General features: G+C 40.0%; 1 non-coding gene across 1 annotated transcript; it reads right to left on the bottom strand.

Annotated features, from left to right (window-relative positions):
• Positions 1–1,025: 1,025 nt before the first annotated feature.
• LOC127133118 (small nucleolar RNA R71) lies at positions 1,026–1,132 on the bottom strand. Its single transcript, XR_007807111.1, has one exon. It is a non-coding gene; the product is annotated as a small nucleolar RNA R71 (small nucleolar RNA).
• Positions 1,133–9,002: the final 7,870 nt, after the last annotated feature.

Raw genomic sequence — 9,002 nt, 5'->3', positions numbered from 1 at the left:
AAGCTATAGGCCGAATCAACAATCACGAGAGTGTGAGATAAAGTCTTTTAAATAAATATTTTCTACTGAAAGATATTTGACATTTAAACTATTCACCGGTGACTTATCGAATCCCTGACAATTAATGCGTTGCATATTGATTCCTTCCATCAATTCTTTCTTAACACTAAATTTCTCCTAGAATTAACATTCTACACCCGAACTTCTATTAATCATTCCCTTAGCTAAATATAGTGACGTTAGTAACACTAGTTTGACCATAGGTCCCTGTGGGATCGATATCTTTTAAAACTAAAACGACTGGACTGTGCACTTGCAGTCAAGTACCCGATAGACTATATTTTATATATAGCCAGATCAAGCATCAAGTTTTTGGCGCCGTTGCCGGAGACCTATTTTAGTCGAATAGTGCGATTCTTTCGTTGCACGATATAGACTAAGGTAAAAATAAAAACTAATTTACTCTCCCTTATTTCCCCGATTGTATGCCAAGTACTCGCTCACAAGGCGATAACTTAGCACCACCAGTCCAAGAATTAGAGCGTTTCTTATACGTAAGACGCTGAATACAAGAATATCAGCAAAAGTACGATATTCCCAATATCTTCTCTCCTACTAAACCAAAAGAAAAACCAACCATGGCTGAAGAAGGACCACAGAATCGTCCTCTTAAATTCTACGCTACCCCGTCCCAACAAGAACCTCACAACAACATTGTTGCCCCCGTTATCAATTGAAACGATTTCGAGCTGAAACCCTCATTATTATCAGCCGTCCAACAACATCAATTTTCTGGAAATCCTACGGATGATCCTAATGAACACCTGACCAAGTTTGTGCAGTACGCAAACACTGTAAAGGTGAATGGTGTATCTCAAGATGCGATAAGATTGCGCCTCTTTCCTTTCTCACTAAGAGACAGAGCTTGGGCTTGGTTGCAATCCTTGCCCTCCAACTCAGTTACAACATGGGAAGAATTGAAGAACGTTTTCTTATCCTGATATTTTCCACCGAGCAAAACTACTATGCTGAGAGCTCAAATCAATGGATTCCGACAAAAAGATGTAGAATCTCTCTACGAAGCGTGGGAGAGATACAAGGACATGATGAGGATATGTCCATATCACGGTCTCGAAGACTGGGTGATCATTCACACATTTTACAATGGGCTTCTGTATAACACAAGACTGACAGTAGACGCTGTCGCGGGCGGTGCACTTATGGACAAGCCATACAACGAAGCCTATCAACTCATTGAAAACATGGCCCAAAACCATTGCCAATGGGGAGGTGAAAGAACTCCAGTAGAAAAGTCCCAAACAAAGGGTGGAATGTACGAAATCAGTAGCCTTGACCATGTTCATGCCAAGGTAGATGCCCTTGTTCAAAAATTAGACAACTTGACCATACCACCCGCAGCCACCGTGGCTGCTGTAACTCCAAACTGTGAGTTATGTGGAAACCCTGGACACACTGCACAAGAATGTCAAATATTAGCATGAGTCCCAACCGATCAAGTGAATTACGCACAAGTAATCCCTATTCGAATACCTACAACCCAGGTTGGAAAAACCATCCTAATTTTTCGTATAAGAATAATAATGCCCTATATGCACCTGGCCAAGCACCAGTTGTTCCGCCTGGATATCAAAAGCCATCTAATAATGCTCCTAACATGCCTAGGAAGTCAAATCTCGAATTAATGATGGAAAGCTTCATAGCTACCCAAGCTCAAACAAACAAAGACTTCTTGAACCAAAACGTACATACTAGCGAGTAACTCAAACAATTAGCGAGCAAAGTAGACGCCTTAGCCACCCATAATAAAATGCTTGAAACACAGATTTCACAAGTGGCTCAACATCAAGCATCTACAGCCACTCCTGCTGGAACATTTCCTGGACAGCCGCAACCTAATCCAAAAGGACATGCAAATGCCGTTATACTGAGGAGTGGAAAAGAAATAGACGGACCCGTGGATCCAAGACTCCAAAACCCTGCCATGTACCAAAAACCGGACAAAACCTCAACTGAGCAGGTAAATGAACCAAAGGAAATAGAAGATAATACCCAAGAGGCCGAAGAGAAAGAAAAACCTTATGTGCCTCCACCTCCTTATAAACCACCCATTCTGTATCCTCAAAGACTTGCAAGTTCTAAATCCGCGAGTAAATGTAGGAAATTTGTTGATCTTCTGAAGTAACTAAACATTACAATACCCTTTACAGAAGCCATCACACAAATGCCCTCATATGCCAAATTTCTTAAGGAAATCCTATCCAATAAGAAAAAGATTGAGGATAACAAAACAGTTACACTTACTGTTGAGTGTAGCGCAATAATCCATAATAACATGCCTCCCAAACTAAAAGACCCAGGTAGTTTTTCTATACCCGGTGTCATTGGAAAATTCGTCATAGACAAAGCTCTATGCGATCTAGGAGCCAACATTAGTGTAATGCCCTTAACCATCTGTAAAAGGCTCAGTATGGGAGAATTAAGACCAACCAAGATGTCTTTTCAATTAGCTGACCGCTCAATCAAATATCTTGTCGGTATACTAAAGAATGTCCCCGTACGTGTAGGACAATTTTACATTCCTACAGACTTCATAATCATGGACATCAAAGAAGATGTCAGTACACCTATCATATTAGGAAGGCCATTCTTGGCTACCGCCGGAGCTATAATAGACGTAAAGAGAGGTAAGCTAACATTCGAAGTTGGAGAGGAAGAGGTTGAATTCATCTTAACACAATTCTTACAAGCGCCAGCCATAGACGACACTTGTTATCTACTTGATGTCATAGACGAGTGCGTGAGAGAGATGGAGATGCAAGAAACCACATACTCTGATATAATGAAAATCCAAATCCCTCCAATCTTTGAAGACGATAATTGGCATGAACCATACCAAAATGAAAGTCTAAGTGAATGCTTAGCACTTACACCCAACCGCATGCCATGCCCAAAGAAACCTGACTTGGAATTAAAAGCACTACCAAAGAACCTAAGATACGAATTCTTAGACACTGAACTGAAAAAGACCAGTAATAGTCAACGCTGACTTGGGACAGATGGAAACTGAAAAGTTACTAGATGTCTTAAGAAAATATCCAACTGCATTAGGATATAACATCGCCGATCTAAAAGGAATAAGTCCTTTTATCTGTATGCATCGCATTATGCTGGAGGAAGATTGTAAAACCTCTAGAGAACACCAGAGAAGGATCAACCCAATCCTAAGTACGGTAGTCAAGGATGAAGTAAAGAAGCTACTAGATGCTGGAATCATATACCCGATCTCCGATAGTCAATGGGTTAGCCCCGTTCATGTAGTACCCAAGAAAGAGGGTGTTACGGTTGTTAAGAACGAGAAGGGCGAATCTATAGCACAAAGAGTTGTTACCAGAAGTAGAATGTGCATCGACTATAGAAAACTAAACAAAGCCACTCGGAAAGATCATTTTCCTCTACCCTTCATTGACCAAATGCTTGAACGATTGGCTAAGCATTCTCACTTCTGCTATCTAGACGGTTATTCAGGATTCTTTCAAATCCCAATCCATCCTGACGACCAAGAAAAGACTATCTTCACATGCCTTTATGGTACATTCGCTTACCGACGAATGCCATTTGGATTATGCAACGCTCCCGCAACATTTCAAAGATGCATGATGGCAATCTTCGCCGATTTTATAGACGACGTCATGGAAGTCTTTATGGACGACTTTTCTGTTTGTGGGCAGAGTTTTGAAGGATGTCTATCAAACCTTGAAATGGTACTCGAAAGATGCGTAAAGGTAAACCTCGTTTTAAACTGGGAGAAATGCCATTTCATTGTTCAACAAGGATTCGTGTTAGGTCACGTGGTATCTGATAGAGGAATTGAAGTAGACAAAGCTAAGATCGAAATCATAGAGAACCTTCAACCGTTGAAAACCGTTCGAGAAATACAAAGCTTTTTAGGACACGCTGGTTTCTACCGACGTTTTATCAAAGATTTCTCGAAAATTACCAAGCCACTTACGGGTTTATTAATGAAAGACGTTGATTTTGTATTTGATGAAAAATGTTTAACAGCGGTCAACCAATTGAAAACATCTTTAATCACCGCACCCATAATGCAACCACCTGACTGGAGATTACCTTTCGAAATCATGTGTGATGCGAGTGATTACGCAGTAGACGCAATACTAGAACAAGGAAAGGATAAGAAGCTTCATGTTATTTACTATGGAAGTAGAACACTAGATCCAGCCCAAATGAACTATGCCACCACTGAAAAAGAACTTCTAGCCGTCGTGTTCGCTTTGGACAAATTCCGTTCCTACTTGGTAGGGGCGAAAATTATCATCTATACCGACCACGCCGCTATTAGATATCTGCTAAGTAAGAAGGATGCCAAACCAAGACTTTTAAGATGGATTATGCTCTTACAAGAATTTGACTTAGAGATAAAAGATAAGAAAGGTACTGAAAACGTAGTAGCAGACCACTTATCACGAATCGAAGGGAATAAATCCGAACAAATTCCAATTAATGACGATTTTCCTTACGAACGACTCATAGCCCAAATGGAAAGCGATATGTCTGAACTAACATTAAACTATACAGAAATAGAAGAATCCACGGAAGAAATACATGTGAATGCAACTCTGCCATGGTATGCTGATTTTGTCAACTACCTAGCTGTCGGAGTACTTCCACCAGACCTATCTTACCAACAAAAGAAGAAATTCTTTCATGATCTAAAACAATACTACTGGGATGAACCTATGCTTTTCAAAAGAGGTACCAATGGTATTTTCCGTCGATGTGTTCCTGAGGATGAGATAGATGATATAATCTCTCATTGCCATTCCGCTCCCTATGGAGGGCATGCAAGTACCTCAAAGACCTGTACTAAGATCCTGCAATCAGTCCTCTTTTGGCCTACTCTATGGAAAGACGTCCATAATGCAGTTCTAAAATGCGATCGGTGCCAACGCACTAGCAACATCTCAAGACGCGATGAAATGCCACAAACAGGAATCTTAGAAGTAGAAGTCTTCGATGTATGGGGGATTGAATTCATGAGACCATTCCCATCTTCTTTTGGTAATAAGTACATACTCATTGCTGTCGATTATGTTTCAAAATGGATCGAGGTTGTAGCCTCTCCGACAAATGACACACGATTAGTGATTAAGTTGTTTAAGAACATCATCTTTCCTACATTCGGTGTGCCAAAACTAGTAGTTAGTAACGGTGGCTCCCACTTCATATCGAATATCTTTGGAAAACTTCTTCTGAAGTATGGAGTTCGACACCGTGTAGCAACACCTTATCACCCACAAACTAGCGGGCAAGTCGAAGTCTCGAATCGAGAAATCAAACAAATTCTAGAAAAGACTGTAGGAATATCCAGAAAAGACTGGTCATCTAAACTAAACGAAGCTCTGTGGGTCTATAGGACGGCTTGCAAGACCCCAATAGGAATCACACCCTTTAAACTAGTCTATGGTAAATCATGTCATCTCCCTGTGAAATTAGAATACAAAGCATATTGGGCAATTAAGACCCTAAATATAAACTATACTTCCGCAGGCGAGAAACGAATTCTGGACATTCACGAATTGGAAGAACTGAGACTAGGCGCCTATGAGAATGCCAGGATATACAAAGAGCGAACCAAAAGATGGCACGACAAACGCATATCAAGGAAGGAGTTTAATGTCGACGACATAGTGCTACTATTCAATTAAAGACTTAAACTTTTTCCAGGAAAACTTAAATCTAGGTGGTCAGGCCCTTTCGAGATCACCAAAGTCCTCAAAAGCGGTGCGATAGAAATAAAAGGTAGGAATAGTGAACCTTTTATAGTAAACGGGCAGCGATTAAAACATTATCATAATATTGAAAATAGAGACTATTCGAACAGTCTCAGACTCATAGAGTTGCATGCTCAACCCCAAACCTAGTACACCACAACACTACTGTTGAACTTACGACATTAAACAAAGTGCTTAGTGGGAGACAACCCACCTTTTTTTACTTTTATTAGCTATCTTTGTTACAACCTATTTTCCTTCTTTGATTTTCTTCTTTATTTTTGCTCCCCTCTTCTTGATCCTATGCAGTAATTCTAGTTGCTTCTAGTTACTAACTTAGAAATATTGGATACTGATAAACAGGAAAATTACTAACTAGTTAGTTACTTACTTTGATCATGCAACAAGTAGATACAATTTTCAGAGGCAGAGTTCAGAGAAGGCGGTATGATTATCTAGCTCGGAAGGATATGGCATTATCGATTTATTATGATGGACCTACCATGGATAAGTTAGGTATCCGATATAGCATCATATTTATGTTTAACCAGCTAGGGTGGGAGAACACAGCTATTAAGAGACGGTTTGTCACTTACCGTGAACTAACCTTAGAATTCCTTAGCTCCCTAGTTTACAACCCCGAGCATGGTTACGGACTTAACAAAGGGTTGATATCCTTTAGGATGTTTAGCATGGACTTCACCTATAACCGTAGGGACCTTGCTGACCTTCTAGGATTTCCTAGTGGCCCTTTCGTTTTTACTACCCGCCAGGAGGAACTAATCGATGACATCGACCTAGATGACTTTTGGGGTAGCTTAACTGGAGACTCAAACTCTAACCCGAATGAGATGCACTCACAAATGATCCATAACCCTGCTATCCTCTACTTCATAAAATACTAGCCCACACCCTGTTTGGTAAGGAAGAGAACAACACCATAGTGTCCCGCGATGAACTTTTCATCTTGCTATGTGTCGATCAAGGTCGACATGTCAATATCGTGACATTCATGATGGAGAGATTCGTTCACCTTGCTAAGAACAATCGTACCCCAATAATAATAAGTGGCCTAGTAACCATGATAGCAGACGCCATCGGACTTAGACACCCACTTTACGAGCATGTACCATTTGGAAACATCCGACCCATGGATATCGAATTTTGCTTTAACCGTAGAATCATAGGAAACATTGGGCCGGATACTTTTGATTATTTAATCAATAACGAAGTGGTCCGACTATTTACCTTGACTAACCATGAGAGAATGAGTGTTCACAACCGCAATAACTGGCTTTATGACTTAGATGAACACCCAATTAATCTACCTTCACCTCCCGAGACACCGCCTAAATATGAGTATTTCAATGACCCTATCCATGTTGAAGAATCCGACCCTGAAACACCTCCCAACTACTATAACATTGATGAACCAGTTCCTCCATCATATGCTGATAATCTTGCCATGCTTCTTACCCGTCTGAATGATTTCCAAGCTGACATCACAACTATGAAAGAAGAGATAAAGATCATGCGCTTTGATATCTTAGGCCTGATGGATATAGCCGTCGAGCAGTTTCATCACATGAACCAGGTTGTAGCTGCATTGGGGCAGAATCGTGGCTAATACTACTGACCACTGATTTCTCCTACTCGCACTAAGCAATGAGGACACTGCTATGTTTTGTATGGGGAGGGAGCACATTTATTTTATTGCTTTTGTTTATTGCTCTTTTATCGTTATTATATTACATTTAATCTATTAATTTAATAACATTGTTATCCATTTATTTATGTTTCTTTATTTATTTATTTATTTATGCTTCTTTATTTATTTATTTATTTATTTATTTATTTATGCTTTTAAAAATTCAATTGCTCTGTTATCATATTACACTGTTATCATATTATACTGTATTAACTGCAACATTGATTGAAAAGTTGAAAAATTGCTTACCAGCGTGTGACGACCGTCACATATAATGTGATGCCCATCTCACAGACGTCACATTATCGCGTAGATGCCATCCAGGAGTACATTCAGCATGTGGGATTGGATCCTACCCAGCGAGGAAGAGGTGAGCGCGCAAGAGCAAGAGCCAGAGCACGCAGAAGCCAACAGCGTAACGACGAGTAGTAACCTTCATTTTTTTTCTTTTTCTTCTGTATACTGTCGCATTGAGGACAATGCATTGATTAAATATGGGAGGAAATCCTTATCACTCCTCTACTTGTTTCTATTGTTAGTATTTTCAGCCATTACAAATTTTTTTGTTTGTCCGTATTAAAACATTACCGTCATATTAATCATTTATACATAATTTGGCTTAACAAATTTTTTTTCCTTAAGATTAAATGCATACCCTACGAGTATATAGGTTGTCTTACAGAGGTTTTGTTAGGAAAACTGAGAAAGATCTAACAAGATTGATACCGTCCCGACACCTTAGATCCCTCACTTCTCCGAGATCAGTTTGAATAACCATTATACTGATACCTTAAGTCTCCATTCTAGATTAACCCCTAGTTGTCATACCCCAAAATTTGCCCGTTAATATCACAAGGCATTTTTAAGGCACCCCAACTTATTTTTCAAGGCATTAATCTTAAAAGAACAAAGGCCTAGCTCACAGATGGCCAAATCCAGAAAATGGCCCAAACTGGCTTGCTCGCTAGGCGAGCAAATCCTTCGCCTAGCGAACCCCTCGCTATACCGCTCGCCTAGCGAAGCTTGCGGATATCAGAAAATTCTGGGCTTCATTCTGAGCCCATTAGGTCACAAAAAGAGCATTATAAATAGCAGAGCTTCAGTCAGAAGAAGAAAAAGGAAAACGAAACAAAGACGGGAGATAGAGAGAAGGCGCAGCAAACCCTGGAGGCTAACCCAGAGAGTTCAGAGCAACCCTAAAGGAAACCCTGAAGAAAATTCATCTGCACCAAGGCTATCTCCGCCCAGCTCAATCCGACTTGCCAATTCAAGGTTTCAATTCGATTGCAAACAGGTTTGTATTACTATTACCGCTTTATGTTCTTAATTTGCATGTGATGTTATAATTGAATTCATAAACATATTTGAGGTTTTGCATGTGAATTTAAGTATGCTTGAATATTGTGAATGCTGAACCATGTAATTTGTGTATTGGATGCCATAAGGCGTGCAGCAGGCTGAGGTCATACTGTCTTGAAATT

This window comes from Lathyrus oleraceus, chromosome 3 (assembly GCF_024323335.1).
Source record: "Lathyrus oleraceus cultivar Zhongwan6 chromosome 3, CAAS_Psat_ZW6_1.0, whole genome shotgun sequence".
In the NCBI taxonomy this organism is placed as follows: domain Eukaryota; kingdom Viridiplantae; phylum Streptophyta; class Magnoliopsida; order Fabales; family Fabaceae; genus Lathyrus; species Lathyrus oleraceus.
The sequence above is the reverse complement of the archived record's forward strand: the minus strand, read 5'-3'. Positions and strand labels throughout refer to the sequence as shown.